Consider the following 18722-nt stretch of genomic DNA (forward strand, 5'->3'; position numbering starts at 1 on the left):
CAGCTGAAACCCATTTGGAGGATGGTTACTCCATCTGAAGAGGCTGGAGTATTTCCATTTCGACTCTTTAATCAGTGTTCCATATTTTAGAGTTTTCTACAAGAAATCTAATTGTCATAAATGTTAAGGTGCCCTTAGAATGATCATCTGAGAACAAACAGTAATTCTAAAAGACTGGCTGTCAAATCAATGCTGCTAAACTTTATTGCACAGTAAGCTCTACACTGTTCATTTATTGGGTTGTCGGAAAAGTCATGACACATTTTTGCAATGAAGAACAGAAAAAATGCGTCATGACTTTTCTGACAACCCAATATTTCAAGTTAAATGTTATTCTTTTTTGTTTGCTTAGTAAATTTTAACAATTTAATTATTTACCCTAAATTTCTGGGGTGACATTGACCAGTAAAATTATATAGGTTTCAAGTGTACAATTCTGTAATACATCATCTATATATCACATTGTGTGCTCACCACCCAGAGTCTGTTCTGTTTCCATCACCATATATTTGATCCCTTTTACCCTCATCTACCACCCCTCCTTACCCTCTGATAACCACTAAACTGCTGTCTGTGTTTATGATTTTTATTTGTTTGCTTGTCTTGTTCATTTGTTGCTTTCAGTTTTATATCCCACTATTCTTAAAAGAAAGTTTCCTGAATTGCAACTTCAATATAGTTACTGTAATTATTTGAAATATTTTGGTTTCATTTCTAAAGTTTTAATATTAGAATCAATTTAAATATATGAAATACATATTGATCATTTAAATGAGAAAAGTATTGAAGAACACATTCATTTAAAAATATTTGAACTTACAGCTCCAGGGCCTGAGGGGCCTGTTACAGGGGTCAGGTCCCTCCCTTCGAGACCCCCCCCCCAAACCCCGCATCAGTTGCTGTCCTTTTCCCTTCCCTCCTCAGGTGGGGCCAGCGTCACCAGGTGGTGCATCCCTTTCGGGAAGCCACTTGTCAGGTTCAAGATGACCAACAAGGAACCTCCCAAAAAGGTTTGACTGAGTAAAACAGACTTCAAAGTTCTGGCACAAGATGAATGAATTCTAAGCTGGAAACAGCCTGAAGCGTATGGCAAGCTTTGGAGGGCAAGTGCACAGATCTTAACTCTAATGATGTAAGTGGCGTAAGGGAGTTGTAAGAAAAACCAAAGCAACCACAGCAAGAGTCTGCACGCAGGGAAAACATCCTTGTAATGGACTAGCCACCGAGGAGCAGAGACGTTTAGAGTGTCCCCCTCAAATCCAGCACCACAAGGAGTCCCTCAGACTAAAGTGACCCATCTGAGATCAACAACGGCAGGCCCAGCCATCAACTTGTTTTTCCTAAAAATGAAAAGTGAGTTGGAATAGCCCAAAGACAAACCAGAACAAGCCCCGAATGAACTGAGTGCCTGTAAGTTTACACCTGATACTCCTAGAGGTGAATTATTTTTGTCAGATCGATTTATAAGTCACCAATTCAAATTTTCTCTTGGCGATAATGGGGTCTAAGGCGAATGGAAGATAAATGTTCCAGATTGTCTCAATGTTTGACAGCAATTATAACAAGGTTGACTTAAGTTCTGTCTTGATCATTCAAATTGGTTTCAAACAGGCAAAGAGTCGATGGCGAAGTGTGGGATGCTTATCCAGGAGAATCAGCGCTCAGAAGGCAGCTGTCCCAGGGACATATTATACACCATGAAGCAGCTTTGGTTTTACAGAAGAAATATAGTGAGGAGCTTAAAGCAGTCAGGATGAACAGAAAAACCTTATCATGCGACGAAGAAGTAGAGGAAATGCAGAGTACCATTCTCGTTCTTCAGCAACAACTGAAGGAGACATGCTAGAGTTGTCTCAGTAACAACAACAGCTACAAGGACCAGCAGGACTACATCTTCTGAGCCTGAAGGGCCGGCAGAAGCCACAGGTAGAGGCTGTAGTCGGCTGGTCAATGGGCCGAGTAAAGGCAGTTCCTCCTGGCAGAGGACACCTGAGTCTGGATTTCACAGGGAGCAGGACATAACTGAAGATGGTTTTCCTTCTTCTCCAGGAGGAGGGAACTGGCAGAGGAGGTAGTAGTTACGTAAACCAATTCATTGTGGGATATGAAAGTGTAGACTGTTCCACGGGCAGTGAAAACTCTCTCACATTCCACTCAGATGACAGATTCCAATCATGACCCTCACGAGGAGAAAACAGTAAGTGGGAAAGGTTCCTGCCATGTTCAGAATGGCTTGGACTCAAGTGTCAATGTACAGGGTTCAGTTTTGTAATAATGTTTCCAGCAAATTTTTATACAGTGTCATTTAATTTGGGAGAGAATACTGTCCAGAAAATTAGCACATACTTTTGTCACAATTTGCCCTTTTTTTGTGGGTGTCTTGTTTGTTTTTTTTCCCCCCCGTTTCCTTTTATTTTATTTTTTGCTTCAATATCTATGGCACTTTGGAAATGGCAACAGTTAATTACTTTGTTGCTAACAGGACATTTTGGGTAGGGTCAGGTTATTTTTTGTATGAGTTAATGTGAAGTTGTAAATGGAAATCTTTCCTTCAAGTATAACATAATGATGCCTGTGTAAATCTGTGGCTGTCTGGAGCCTGAGCTGTGTGAGGGCATTCTCACTCATGCTGTTCCTAGACTTCTACACCATCCAGACCTGTTAGAGTAGATGTGGGCTTGTGACTGCCAGGTTTACCCAGTAGAGTTCATCACTAAAGGTTGGACTTGTTAATGGAGTTCTATAATAGTTTCAGTGTTAGATACAGTTTTTTCCACCATACATCTGTGCATTTTCACTTTAGGTGACTCAATGTTTACGAAATGTGGTGCATAGTTACTTGGTTTTTATGAATTGTTGTACCCTGTTAATGCATATTGCTCTGTGACTCCAGTATGTCTTACCTGTACTGACCAAACCTACAAAAAGATTTTAATTGTAAAAAATAATGATAATAATTCAACTTAGTGCTAACTTGTTATTCATTATTAACTCTAAAACTCCAGTAATTAAGATTTGAGTCTGAATGCTGTGAAATCAATTTAACTAACAAGGAAATGTTTAGGATAAATGACTGAATTTTTCTAGATCATAGCTCTTCATAATAGATTATAGTATTAGTATTAGGAAATTATGTTATTTAACAGATATAGTCACAATGCAATGTTAAATTTACCTTTATAGTGCAGCTACTTGGGAAGTAGTTTTGCAGATTCTTATAAAGTTAAACAGATGCTTACTGTAAAACCCAGAAATCTCATTTTTTAGTTTTTACCCATGATAAATGACTTATGTTCAAACAAAAATCTTTCCACAGAGTTTATAGTAACTTGATTAATTACCGTCAAACCCTAGAAAGAACGTTCAATGGGTAAGTGAAGAAACAAACTGTGATACATGCGTGCAATGAAATATTTATTCAGCAATGAAAAGGAACAAACTACTGATACATGCAACAGCATGGATATGTTTCAAATACATTTTGCCAAGTGAAAAAGCTAGATTCAAAAGGCTATGCTCAACATGATTCCAATTTACGGCATTCTTGAAAAGGAAAAACTGTAGGAACAGAAAACATAAAAACAAATCGGTGATTGTGAAGAGTTAGAGGTGGGTATAGGGATCGGAACACAAAGAGGCAGAGTGTAATATTGTGTGGTGATTGAACACTTCTGTATCTTGATTGCAGTGATAGCTACACTTCTGAATACATTTTTCAAAACTGACAGAACTGTACATCAAAAGGGATGAATTTTACTCTGTGTACATGATACTTCTATAAAAGAAAATTATTTTTTAAAATTATTTCAATTGCTAAATCTTCCCTTAAGAATAAAAATGCTGTGCTTAAAATATGTACATAACATATTAAAGTATATGTTTAAATGCTTTACTATTTTAAACTCAATTTAATATGTTAGGAGATATTAAACATCTCTCCTGGTATGTAAAGATTTTAATAGCAGTAAGTAAAAAATTGTGGTCATTATATCAAAAGTAGTTATTATTGTTTATGAGACCATGGTGGTACAGTGGAAAGAGGAAAACATTTACAGTTAGAGAGAAATATGAATTTAAGTCCTAGTTGTGACATATATTTTCTGCATGACATTGAAAGAACCATTTTGCCTTTCTGAGACAGTTTCGTTGTAAATAGGATTAAATTACTCACTTGTTTTATTACAGTGATTAAATGAGACAGTGCTGTCCAAGCCCCTCAATAAAAATGTTTCCTAAAAATCATTTCTTCTCTATTCTTTAAAATATTCTTGAAAAGATTTTAAAGTCCCATGGGATTGTAAGTTACTGGCAATGCTTATATATTTTTTCAAAAACGGCTTGGAAATATGGACTAACATAGCATTTACATCAAAAAGTCACTTGTCACATACAGTTTGTTGAAATAAAATATTATCATTGACAAAATTTATTTTAATGAACTGTGCTTTATACTTGTAGACTAATATAATTTAGCAGCTTTTAACTCCAAGGTAATGACTATAAAATATAATTTCAAAAATCGAAATTTAAATATACTCTTTAAGTAACTATGCACAATGATAAGCAAACAGAGATTTGCGATCTCAATACAGTATTTTTTCTAAAACTATATTTTTATTTTCTGTTATTTATTAAAAGAAAAAAAATAAAATTGATTAAATGTTCATATTATTATTTTCAGTGGAACTGTAATATACTTTCCATAGGAATCTCAGAAACTCCTTTTCCATTCCCTTCACCATGAAAAAAAGTTTGAAGAAACAGGCAGCAAAGTCCATGTAATACCTACAGCACTGCATTTTGGGAAATGCTATAAAGGAGGAGAGAAGTGGTAGGAAATAAAACCAGGGACATACAAGAAAGAAAGGCTCAGAACATGTTGGACATTGGGACATTGGTGGCCATTTTAAGTAACTTGTCCCTATCTCTTAGAGACACTGGAAGCCACTATATTGGAGCCAGTTCAAGAGAGGAGGGATATCATTTGTTTGCTTGTTTGTAATCACACCAGCTGCCATATTAAGAAAGGACTGTAGGGGAACAGGTAAAAATCAAAAAGGCAAGTTAGGGAGCTATAATAATTCAGGTGAGAGAAAGTAGTGCCTTAACTGTGGAGCTTTGCAAAATTAACTAACCAGTTACTGAAAGGTAACTACATGGAACCAAGGGAGAAAAGTTTTGTAATGGTCTGACGTATGAGTAAGTGCATCATGTGAGAGAGAATGTAGTGGAAATGAAGAGAATAGAGAAATATAAGAAATTTAAGGTAGGAATCATTGTTACAATACTAGATGCTTGCACATAGATAAGTCACAAAAAGGAAAAATAAAAAAATACTAAAATATTTTTTGCTGTAAAGGAGAGCTAACAATATGCAGACATTCACTTCATAGTGAACATCACTTCAGGAAACCTACCAGCTAAGATGAAAACTAATGGACACTCTTGCCCACTAACATGGCCTGAGTGACGTCCAGCTGTCAGAATGGCATGACTTCCATCAATGTTGCCAGATTCATGGGCCATGGGGGCCAACCTAAACCGGTTTTGAGGATTATTCTAAGAATACAGAAAGTTACCAGAAAACAGTAGTGAAGTATGTTTTTCCCTGAAGATTTCAAGAGTGAGTTGTGCAACAACTTTTGAATGTCTGTGAAAATATATTGAACTGTATCCTTTTCTGTTTCTGAACAGTTTGAACCCCTTGAGACCTGTAGGAATTGCTAACAAGCTCTTAACTGTCTCCACTGCACGAGTATCATTTTTAGAAGGACCAATTTGTTGCATCCCTGGGCAATGTACTCTACACAAATACCATTTTTTTTTAATGTTTCTTTTCTAATTTGTCTCAGCATAGCCTGTGAACTGTTGAAGTTCCTTGGCTTCCATCAGGTAGAAATATGAAAGTCAAGAAACTGTTTCCAACACAAGATTTTCTGATTAGTTTCAAGCTGTTCCATATTCTGTTTTAGGAAGTTTTCCAGTGAGAAATGAAGGCTACATATAGCTGTTATCCTGTCCAACGGCCACAGCTATTTATGGTTAATTTGGAAATTTAAAACAAGTGGGCTATTTGATACTTGTAATGTAATATAATTGTATATAAACTATATTTCCATTATTTTTAATTTTTTTCTATTTATTTTTATTAAGCTCTTGGATGAAAGATAAATTACAATGCAAATGAATTATTGTTCTAAAAATTATTGATAATTGAAGTATTCTATATTAGAATATATGAAAGCTTGAAGAAATGATCAGAGAACATTTTAGTCCTTTTGTCAATTTAAATCCTTTTGTCAAAAAATTAAAAAATGTAAGTGAATGAAATTTCTAGCTTAAAAAAAATAAAGCTGGGAAAAGAAAAACAAGTGAAACAAAAGGAAGGAAAAAAATGCAAACAAAAGCAAAATTCAACAATGGTAGACATTTGGAAATAGATGGTTATAATTACTAAATAAAAATGACACTTTTTAAGCAAAAATTTACCAAAATGATCAATTATTAGGAAACTTAAGGAAAATGAAGAAAACATAAATCACAAAAATAAGAAATGACAACAGGGAGGTAATCATTGAAATGGAATACCTTATTTTGAAATCTTAAGCTCTCTCTGCAATATATTTGAAAGATGAAATAGTAATTTCCTAGGGGAATACGATTTGCCAAAATTGACTGTAGTACGGATCAAAAGGCTAAATAGGCTAATTTCCATATGAGGATAGAGAAATTTATCAAGATACTCTCTCACAATAAATCATCAACCCCATATGATTTCAAAGAAAAATTCTATAAAAAATTTCAAAGGCTAGATAATGCCCATGCTTTTCAGACTTTTCCAGTTCATAGAAAAATAAGGAAAACTTCTAATACTATTTTTGAAGTACATATAGAATTTATACCTAAACCTGATGAAGACTGTTAAAAATGAAAATTAAAGTAAAATATAATATCACTTACTAATATTGATTCAAAAGTTTTATAAATATTAGCAAACAGGCTACAACTATTCACTAAGAAACTGTTATGCCATAATTAAGTGAGATGTATTCTAGGAATACAATGTTGATAGAATATTAGGAAATACACTAATGTAAAATACCACATATGCTGGAGATCCCCTAAACCAACCCCTGGTTGGATGATTTGGTAGGGGGACTTATAGAACTCAGCATATAGTCATTTATAATATGATTTATTACAGTGAGAGGATAGAAAGCAAAATCAGCAAAGGAAAAAAGCATATGGGGAAAGTCTGGATAAAACCAGATGCAAGTTTCCGAGTTTCTCCCAGTGGAGTCACAGAGGCTGAACTTCATTCTGTTAGCAACAAGTTTTGACAACACATGTGAAATACTGTTTACCCAGGAAGCTCAGTAGGGGCTTTAGTGTCCAGGGTTTTATGAGGGGTTGGCCACACAGGCACACTGCCTGGCATGTAACAAAGTTTCAAACTCACTGTGTAACCCACATGGTTTGTACAGTTTAGGCCCTTGAGCCACACTTACCCATTAGAGTGATGGTAATGCCCCCAAAATCTAAGTTCCTAGGTACCAGTCAGTAGTCAAACTTATAAGCAGACCTTTCAAATAATAGCAACCAGGTCAGATATGTTAACTCTTTTCTGCACACCTTATTAATAGGTCTAAGGAGAAAATCAGATGATAAAAACATCTTTCATCTTTTTAATCTTTCATAATTCATAATCCATTCTAGGGGGAAAAAAAACTCAAGGAAATAGCATTTGATGTTCAATTTCTTAACATGACACTTGTAATTTATATAAGCTTAACCCTAAAACCATTATCTTACTAAATGCAGAAACACGAGTGATAGTTCCAACAAGATTTTTTTAAAAAATCTACTCTCTCCATTAATATTCAGCATGTTAACAGATATTAGCCAATTCCAAAATCGAAAACAGTAAACATTGGATCCAGATGGCTTCGCTAATGAATTCCATCAAACATTTAAGGAAGGAATCATGCTAATTCTCTACAATCTCTTTCAAAAGATAGAAACAAAGGAAATACTATCTAATTCATCATGAGGTTAGAATTACCCTAATGCCAAAACCAGGCAAAGACATAAAGAGAAAAGAAAACTATAGGCTGATGTCTCTCATGAACAAAGATACAAAAATCTTCAACAAAATATTAGCAAATTTAATTTAACAATGTATAAAAAGAATTATACACCACAACCAAGTGAGATTTATCCTAGTTATGTAAGGCTAGTTCAATATTTCAAAATCAATTAATGTAATCTATAACATCAACAAGCTTAAAAGAAAATCACATGATTATATCAACAAATGCAGAAAAAAGCATTTGACAAAGTCCAACAACCATTCATGATCAAAGCTCTTGCTAAACAAGGAAGAGAGGAAGAACTTCCTCAAATAAGAAATATCTACAAAAAAAACCCCCCAAAAACTATAGCTGACATCATACTTAATGGTGAGAATCTTGAAGCTTTCCCACTAAGATCAGGAAAAAAGCAAGGATGTCCCCTCCTCTCACTACTCTTTTTCAACATCATGTTGGAAGTTCCAGCTAATGCAATAAAACTGGAAAAGGAGATAAAAGTTACACTAATTGAGAAGGAAGACATAAAACTGTCTTTGTTTATAGATGATATGACTGTCTACATGGAAAATCTGAAAAAAAATTGACAGGAAAAAAAGCAAAACACCTCCTTAAACTAATATGTGGTTATAGTAAGGGTTCAGTACATAAGGTTAACATACAGAATTCAATCACTTTCCTATATACTGTCAATTATCAAGTAGAATTTGAAATTAAGAACACAATACCATTTACATTAGCACACACAAAAATTATATACCTAGAGACACACTTATATGAGGAAACCAAAACCTCTGATGAAGGGAATCAAGAAAATATTAAAGAGAGAAATATTTTGTGTTCATGCATAGGAGTACTCAATACTATCAAGAAGTCAGTTCTTCCCAACTTGATCTACGGATTCAAAGCAATCTCACTCAGAATCCCAGCAAATAGTTTTTTGGGTATCAACAAACTGAACCTAAAGTTTATATGGAGTGTCTAAAGACCCAAAATAGCCAACAGCTTATTAAAGGAGAAGAACAAAAATGGAGAACAAACACTAGCCAAACTCAAGACTTAATATGAAGCTACCATAATCAATAGGGTGTGGTACTGGTGGAGGAACAGCTAATAGGTCAATGGAACAGATTCAAGAGCCCAGAAATAGGTTGTCAGAAATATAGTCAACAGATCCTTGACAAAGGAGTAGAGACAATTCAGTGGAGCAAAGATCGTCTTCCTCTCAATTTTGCTATGAACCAAAAACTGCTTTTAAAAAGATTAAATTTTAGGGCCGGCCAGGTGGCGCGATGGTTAAGAGTTGGCTTGGGATACCAGAGGGCCCCAGTTCGGATCCCACATATGAGGGCCAGTGACACTGCCCTCCACAGCTAAGATGCTGAACAACAGCTCAACCTGGTGCTGGGCTGCTGTGAGTCGCTGGCGACGGCGTAGGCTGCAGCCCCTGTGGCAGTGGGTTGCCATGGGCTACCGTGTGTAGCCAGCAGCCAGCGTGAGCGGCCAGCAGCCGCAGTGAGCAGCTGTCCAGAAGCCAGCGACTGATCTGCGTTGCCCGGGAAGAGCACAATGATGGTGCCAACTTGGGCCAGTGAAGCAACGTCCTCCACAACTAGACTGAAGAACAAAAGGACAGCAACTAGTCTGTTCCTCTTCCCCCGATTCCCCAGCAAAAATCTTAAAAAAAAGATTAAATTTTAAAATAAAATTAAATTAAAAATTATACAACTTCATACACCAAAACAGTTAACTAGATTGTAAATAATGGGATCATATTTCTCACTGTTATGGTTTTACCCTCTTCTATGCTGTCTGTTCCTTTTTATTCCACTTGAAATTTTGGGATTTTTTCTCTTTGTTTTGTATGATTTTATTAGTTATTTTTACGGCACTGTATTTTTTATTATCTCTGCGGAACATCATCTCTACTTGCCTTTCCAAGTCTTGACTTCCATCACAGAAATGCATTTTTAAAATTAAGAAATTGAAAATTTTAAATTCTACAAAGTGATTTTTGGTTTATTATTTTAGTTTTATCAACATAGCAATTACGTGTTCATCTGGATATCTTTTTTTAAACTATTCTGGCCCTCTAACCAGCTTGTGAATTAGTGTGGACTTCATTGCAAAGCACATGAGATTGTTTAACACTCAAGAAAGTTGATATATGAATGCTTATTTAGCAGGGGTACATTGATTAACAGAGAAAAAAAGAAAGGTATGCAGCACATATAGGGAGTTTGCCACAGTCCCTTTACATGCTGGAATATCTCTTATAAAGAGTATTGAGGGGACCACTATTTCCAAGGTTAAGCAGGGGTGAATATTCCTCAACCCCAAACTGCAAACTTTCTTCTTTACTGGTGAAATTAATGAGATAATCTGATTATTTCAGTACTGTGTGCAACAAGTAAGCAAAGATAGGTTGTCTCTTCACTTGTGGATCTGGCTGCTACCTGTTGGAAATCAGGGGGCACGAAGTCCTTACTTTGGATTCCATTATTGAGTCAAATTGTTTTGTTTGCATCCAGTTTCACCAAGCACCACAAACAACAGAGTCCTACACTATGAACTTATCTCATGGACTTGAGAACTGAGTCTCTTCTCCAGATTCTCACAGTCAGCAATAACACTAACACTGAGTTTCTTCTAACAGAAACTGGAAGGCCAGAAGATCAACAGCACGCAAATAAACAAAAAACCTTTGCCATCTGAAAATCCATTGATTCATTAATGTATTAACTCAATGTGTTTAGTTTGGGCAAAAAAATGTTTTGCAATGTAGGGATAGAGCAAGAAAAACTTAGTAAATAAATATATTTGCCCTCTTGGAGCTTACTTTCTATTAATAGGGAGTGATGGACCATAAAAAAAGAGAATTAAATAGGTAATATTTGGACTACTGATAAGTGTTGTGGAGAAAAACAGAGCAGAGGCACAGGCTATGGAGTTCAGGGTGGAGGGGCTGTGGGTCAGGGAAAGCTTCACTAGGAAGTGACAAGTGAGGAAAGATTTGAAGTAGAAGGATTGAGTATACAGACCCTGAGGGGATTGAATATACAGACCCTGAGGGGAAGCTGACTTCTAGTGAATACCTTAGTCAAGGAAGAAAGTAAACTTGAAATTAGCAAATTTCTAGAAATTGTAGAAAGAATAAAATTTCTTGCATAATCTATGGAATGTAAGTAAAACTAATTTTTGTCTTATTAAAAAGATGCAAACAAATTAAATTCAATATATGACATATAATATTAAAAGGATGCAAACACTAAATTAAGCTAAACACTAATCTTAATGGAAATTCATTAAAAAAGGTTTAAAGTCAAATTAAAATGATCTTCTGTATAGATAAATAAGATAGACAAATACCTAATAAGTAAAGAAATAATTAAACCATAGCAAAGACCGAGAGAATAAAAAATATATAATCTCAACTGAACAAAGACTAAAAGAATGATAGTAGCACTTAGAAATTTAGAGAAAATGGTTAATGTTCAAGAAATAACTAAAGTTGATGCATCTATACACACAATAATAATTATATTCTCCACCAGAACGACTTTTAAAAATACTCATTAGTAAATAATAGACCAGGCTCATATGTTTTGGGGGGAGTTTAAATTAAGTTTCATAGAACAGAAATATTTAATGCTGTAGAAATGTTTACAGCCCACTCCTACCAAGAAAAAAAAATCAATCCATAATTATGGTGTCATCACAGTTTGACAGATATGGTAGGTAAAATATATGTAGAAAGTTTAGTTATGAATTTGAATCTAAAAAAATTGAATAAAGAGAAAATTGAATTCAGTAACATTAAGATAAAAATTTCACCATGATGAACTAGTTTATTACAAATATACACAATCTTCTTTTATTCCAGGTATTTTATTAATACAAATTAATCAAAATTATGTTATAAATACATAGTTTAGTGTTTAAAATTTTTTTGATGCATTTGAGCAAATATTAAATAAAAATTTAAGTAAAATTGGACTATAAGAAAAATGCCCAAATACAATAAAGAATCTTTACTAAAATTTAATTGTACACATCATAATAAAACACTAGTTATGAATATCAAATCCAGAAATAAGATATTTGTGATTCTTATCAACACTATTTTTAGCATATTCTAAATTTTCTAGCCAGTTAAATAAAATAGAAAGTGGAATTAGTAGCATAGATACCATATAAGAAGATGAATTATTATTATTACAAATAGGAGATCTTCAGAAAATCAGAGTGGCTGGATGCAAATTAAACCATCTCAGATCACACAAGTTTCTCTGTGTTCCCAGCTACAATATACGCTATTCTGGGGATTCTAAGATCTTTCCAAGGGATTTCCTATAGACTTCAGCAATACAACTTAAATATACAAGATTATGGAAAGAAGGAGAAATCAACTCTTGATGTCATAAAGCAGGTCACAGGACCAGGATAATGCTATGCCTCAAAGCATGAGTAGCCATTTATTTTATAAAAGAAAATTTTAGGGTATTGCTTCAATATAGCTGCTCCTACATTTGAAGTTCAATTAAAATAAAAACCACACACCTAAAAATATTTAGATAAAGATGCAAATTTATCTCAGTTTTCTGTATTTTTCATACCAGAATTTTAAAGATAAATCTGGATTTCACATTGTCAGTAAAGATAATTACTCCTTTAGTTGTATATGAAATTTTGTTAACTTTAAAAAACATTTCTCCCTGAAAATGTAAAAGAAGGTAAAAAACCAATTCTACCACATTGATTCCATTTCATTTTGGCATAGCAGAATCTACACATATAGTTTTGTTATCGTACTGCTCATAGTATTCTGGTATTCTCACTTTACCTTTACTAAGCCACTTTTTTGTTCTATCTGTTCTTCATGATTATATTTAATGTGTGCGTTGGTGTATGATGATTTAACACTCCATTGTTAAATAAGTTGGTTTCTAATTTTTAAGTTTTATCTAATATATATTATACATCATTTTAATAATACACTTTTTATTTCTGTTGAATTATTTCTTTAAAAATAGAAAAGAATCAGAATTTGTTGAATTATTACAAGAATAAGCTAATTATGTCAATTAAACATATGGCTCTTGTTATACAATGCCATTTTGTTGTACAAAAATGTACATTTTGTAAATTCTTCTTGTAAGGAATATGTACACTAATATAACCACAATATTTCTTAAATTCGATACTTATTAAAAATTTCTGCATTTGTCAGCATAAAATATCTCAAGGTTGCATTAATTTGCATTTTTTCATTAATGTTGATGAGTGTCAATAATCTTTACTTTCATATACTATGTATTGAGAGTTATTTTTTAAAGTTTATTGTAATAAGTAAGTAAATTAAAGATCAAATTGCGTTCATCTAAATACCTAATTGCATTTGTCTAAAATCAGTTGCATTTTCCCAGACAAATGAGTTATTAAAGCAAAAATTTAAATAGGCAAAATTAGCTGCAATACTATTTTAAACTGCATTAATTTGGGCTGGCTGAGCGGCGCATTGCTTAATAGTTAGTTGGCTTGGGGGCTGGCCAAGTGGCGCACTGGTTAAGAGTTGGCTTGGGACACCAGCTCTGAGCAGCAGGGCTCCAGTTCAAATCCCACATGCGGGCCAGTGATGCTGCGCCCTCTACAGCTAAGATGGTGAACAACAACTCAACCTGGAGCTGGGCTGCTGTGAATCGCCGGCGATGGTGTAGGCTGCAGTGGGGCTGGCCGGCAGTGGGCATGAGCTGCTGTGAGCTGCCGTGAGCAGCCATCCAATGGCTGGCGAGTGAATTCCTCACCCGGGAAGAGTGCAATGATAATACCAACATGGGCCAGTGAAGCGACGTCCTCCACAACTAGACTGAAGAACAAAATGACAGCAACTTGTCTGTTCTCCTTCCCTGATTCCCCAACGCTGTTTCCCTCCCCCAATTCCCCAATAAAATATTTAAAATAAATAAATAAAATGCATTAATTTTTGTTCTTTGTCCATTTGTTTTTTATTCTTAGCTGTACAGCAAGAAAATATTTCTTATTAAAGGGGTATATGTTTCTTTGGGATTAGATTCTTTACTGAATATGACACTTTAATGAGTATGACATATGAGCTCTTGCAAGCCTGATTTTTAACAGATCAAGTTAAATTAAATAACGAAGAGACAGGTGCCGTATGGTAAACTCCCTAGAAGAAATTACAGTACATTGCTACACTTATTATAATGATTTCATATGCTCATTCTTATATGAAAGAAGAGGAAATGAGGAATCATTATGAGTGAAGAAGAAAGCATAGTAGAGAATATTATTAGGTTTAACTAAACCTTTCCTCTTTTACTCATCTAATTTAAGCATTTGTGAAGGGCTAATATGGCTAGAATATAGTACAATTATATGAAATATAAAAATCCTCTTGGTCATATACCTCCAGTGTTTCCAGCTCATTACTGCCCATATTATTTTAAAGAGAGAAATTTATCAATACTTTAAAATGCAGAGGGAACCGTACTTGTCTTAATTGGTATGAGTCTCTTCCCCAGCCCTTCTTCTACCTGACGATGGACTCAAAAGACCCCAAACCTCTCTCATTCTCTGAAAAGGTCATGCATCTTACATTTTGCAGATCCTTTTTTTTTTAAGATGTCCTTTCCCATCTGTATTAGTTCCCTATTTCTGCTCTAACAAACTATCACAAACATAGTGGTTTAAAACAACACAAAGTATTATCTTAAAATTCTGGACAAGTCTAAAATGGGTCAGCAGGGCTGTGTAGCACCAGCCTCTCCTGGGACCGCTGTGTCAGACTCATCCTTTCTTTTTTTCATCCTCCTTCTCAAAGGAGCACCTTCCCCTTCACACCTCAATTTGGACGTGAACTTCTTGCCAGAGGACTGCGAAGACTAACTAGTTTGAAAACAGAAAACCTAGAGCCAACAGATTCTTCTCAAAATAACAAACAGTCTGTTATTCAGAGAAGTTAATTTCAGGAGGAAATGGGTCAAACTTGACAAAACAGCATACATGGATTCTACTGGTAAAACCAGAACTTGCAAAATGTATAACCAGGAATGGACAGTTGACTGATGGTGTGGAGATTAGCCCAGTGCTGCAAAGAACACTTCGTCATGAAGGCATCCTTCTGGCAAAACAGTTCCGACTGCTGATGGGAGGCTACTGCCTAGAATTCTCCTCAGGCTGCAGAGATGATAATGAAGACCCAGAAACTGTCTTTGGGAGCTTGAGGGAGAAACTGATATAAGGGTGATGTTGCTGAATGTTCTCCGGCTGTATGTAAGGATCCAGTATTGTCAAACTGTAACACAAACATCGTGAAAGTAAATATTAATATTGATGATGCTGAAAACGTAGGACCTGAGCTAAAGCCAGGAGGCAAAGAATTTGGGGAAGTCATTTCTTGACCAAAGAATGACCTGCTACAGAGACCTGGTGTTCTAGTAGCTGAGGAAGATGTGACAGTGAATGCAGAGTCTATCCCTCTGCACTGGAGCCGGAACATGAAAACCCGAAGCTATTTGAATTGCCTTTCCTGAAATTTTAGGGCCAAATGATGGTGGTCATGTCTCTATAAACAAGACCAGCCCCCAGGCCTGCTTCACTAAGACTCTATATTTGGCTTCGTTTAATGTAGACTTGACATTAGCTTTTTCATAAAATAAAAGCAACACAGAATTAAAAAAAAAGAAAGGATGGGAGTGGAAGTGGAAGCTGAAACAATGACAGAATATAAATATCTGCCCCTGAGAAGAGGCCAACAAAAATGAGATAATGTTTGTTCAAGAAATTATTTGTCAAATTCGGTTCAGTGCTAAGCTAGTACTGAAAACAGAACAGTCATGCCAGATGCTATTAGACAGGGAGGGAGGTGTCCAGCCTCTGAAGTGAAGGGGAAGGTGATGGGAATGACAGACACCTGTGTCATTCTAGGATTTTTTTTCCTAAAATAAAATTGATGAAGAACAGGAACAGAGCCCTAGCATCAACTTGGGTGGAGGAAAGGTACCCAGAAACCTAGGCATAAGGTAGAGAGATATTTTACAGCTTGAGAGAATGGAAAAAGTCATTAAGATCTTCTGGAGGTAGACAAGATTACCTACATATGCCAAACAATCTCTTTTGTATAGATGCTGGCGAGCTAGTGATTGTCCTGGCTATAAGCAATGACCTCATAAAACATTTACCTGTAACAGGAAATGAAGACAATTTAGACGTTTAAGAAAAACAGCCTAATTCATAGAGAGCTACTTATGAATGACATCTGGAATTGCCTCTTAGACTTCACCCATTTTCTAATGATGAGTTTATCTAACACAGTACATGAGCTTATCAGGTTCAGATGATTATTAACCATCAGACCCCATTTCTGAACAATTAAATATCACTGTCAAGGCATGTTTGGCAACTTCACTGTCGTTGATAATTCCTAAAATTGACTATAAGGCTGGGCCGGTCCTCTACTGTTATTTAAATTCCAGGGTCAGATTCAGGCTCCTGCAGGGAGATAGAAACCTGTAAGGGTATCCCAGAAAACAACCTGAAGATTTAGAAAAAGAGACTCTATGATTCTTCCTTGTGTCAAAACTGGTGCTTTACCACATGCAGTGCCATATCTGGGTGCACTTACAACTACGTACCCGTGGTCATTTTCTGTTCCCCAATATATGTAATTCAGGGGGACTTCTTATTTTTCCAAGGAAGAGGCAGAGGTAGCCTGGGGATGATTGGGGCAGAGTAACGATTGGCCAACCGAGAAGAAATAAAACTTTAGAATAAATGGTTTACCTATTTGCAGGGTAAATAAGGTTCTCTTTAAATTTAATTGAAGCAGATGTTTTGTCAGGCCAAGCTCAAGTGGACTTTTGGCTCTGAAGCAAAATAAGGGATTTCTAAATTTCAGTCTCCCCTCATACATTCAAAATATGACTCCACACAAAATAAATATTTTGTGTCCTAATTCACCCATTTAAGTCTATAGTTTTTTAATAGAGATTCCTGAGGAATATAAAGACATTAAAGATCTCAATTAGGGAAGCAGATTATATAAAAATTAATACTAACTCTGAAATATACTTGAAATATCTTGCCCCCTCTGACATGGTTTCAGTACAGCTATTAAAAGGCTTCAGGATCAGACATATCAAGAGTAGCTTTGCATATGAACCAAGCAATTACTACATAATAAATAAAGCATACCCTAAATACAAAGTTCAAAACATTACATCATATTTTTAAGTATGCATCTGTCCTTTACGGTGACAATTACTTTGAATGTAGTTTCATTGACTCTATGATTCACCACTATTTTATATGCCAATAAGAACAAGGACATTATGCTTTTTAAAATGACACAATTTCTTTTACTTTAAATTTTGAATTCTTATTTTTGAAAACAAAATCACGATGGTTAGATAATAAATTAAACTACATTATATTTTAATATATTAAAAGGAAATTATGAGTTAAATTAATTGGTTATGGTATGCCTAAAGTTTTTCACATGCTGAACCCAACTCATCTGAATAATTTTTCAATTCTTAGTCATCATTCTCTGTGTTTTTCCACATAATGTTATTTTCTCAAGAATAGGTACTTGAGAAAATAGATGCATAAGGGAGAAAAACTAATAAAAGGACTGAGTAGAAAATGATAAAATTAGTGATCTAGATGAGAGAGCCAGAAAATCCTCCCTGAAATCAGTGCAGTATCACAAATAAAAAGATTATATTTGAAAAAAGTTAGGAATAATGGAGGATATATTAAAAATTCTATCATTATTCAAATAGGAGTCAGAAGAGAAAATAAAAGAAAAAGGGGTGCATATAAGAAGTAATCGAACATTTGTTAATTCTGAAGAAGAACAAATTATCAGATTGAAAAGCCCAATGAGTACCAGGCAGGATGTATAGCTACTTATCTCAAGCCACATCAGGGTAACATTTTAGTAGCAAGATTAAAATTTTTAAAATAAACATATGACCTATAAAAAGTTAGAACTGAAAATACATCAGTCATTTTTAGATATTAAAATAATTTCTTATGACAACAGTAAGTGCCTGCAAAAGTTTTTGGACAAATTAAGTTGTTCCTATAATTCTATAGTAAATAATTTCAGTGGACTAACAAGATAAAAATGTTTTCAAAGGCTAAGAAAGTTTATTAATCACCAGTATTTCTGAAAGAATATATTGAGATCGTTCAATGCAACAAACTGAATTTAAGAAAATTTAAATTAGAAAATTTGGTCCAGCCAAGTGGCACATTGGTTAAGAGTTGGCTTGGGATGCCAGCTCCGAGCAGTAGGGCCCTGGTTTGGATCCCACATGCAGGCCAGTGATGCTACACCCTCTACAGCTAAGATGGTGAACAATAGCTCGACCTGGAGCTGGGCTGCTGTGAGTCGCTGGTGACGGTGTAGGCTGCAGTGGGGCTGGCCAGCAGCTGGCTGTGTGCTTTCGTGAGCTGCCATGAGCCACTGTGAGCAGCCGTCCAATGGCCAGCGACCAATCTGCCTCATCCAGGAAGAGCGCAATGATAATAACAACATGGGCCAGTGAAGCGACATCCTCCACAACTAGACTGAAGAACAAAAAGGACAGCAACTTGTCTGTTCCCCTT

The 18722-nt window shown here is 35.2% G+C and overlaps 2 pseudogenes; both read left to right on the top strand.

Annotated features, from left to right (window-relative positions):
- Positions 1 to 983: 983 nt before the first annotated feature.
- On the top strand, positions 984 to 2272 carry LOC109377116 (pre-mRNA-splicing regulator WTAP-like; annotated as a pseudogene).
- Positions 2273 to 10945: 8673 nt separating this feature from the next.
- Positions 10946 to 15648, top strand: LOC109377115 (ADP-sugar pyrophosphatase pseudogene; annotated as a pseudogene).
- Positions 15649 to 18722: the final 3074 nt, after the last annotated feature.

Source organism: Hipposideros armiger, unplaced genomic scaffold (assembly GCF_001890085.2).
Source record: "Hipposideros armiger isolate ML-2016 unplaced genomic scaffold, ASM189008v1 scaffold_1293, whole genome shotgun sequence".
NCBI lineage: Eukaryota > Metazoa > Chordata > Mammalia > Chiroptera > Hipposideridae > Hipposideros > Hipposideros armiger.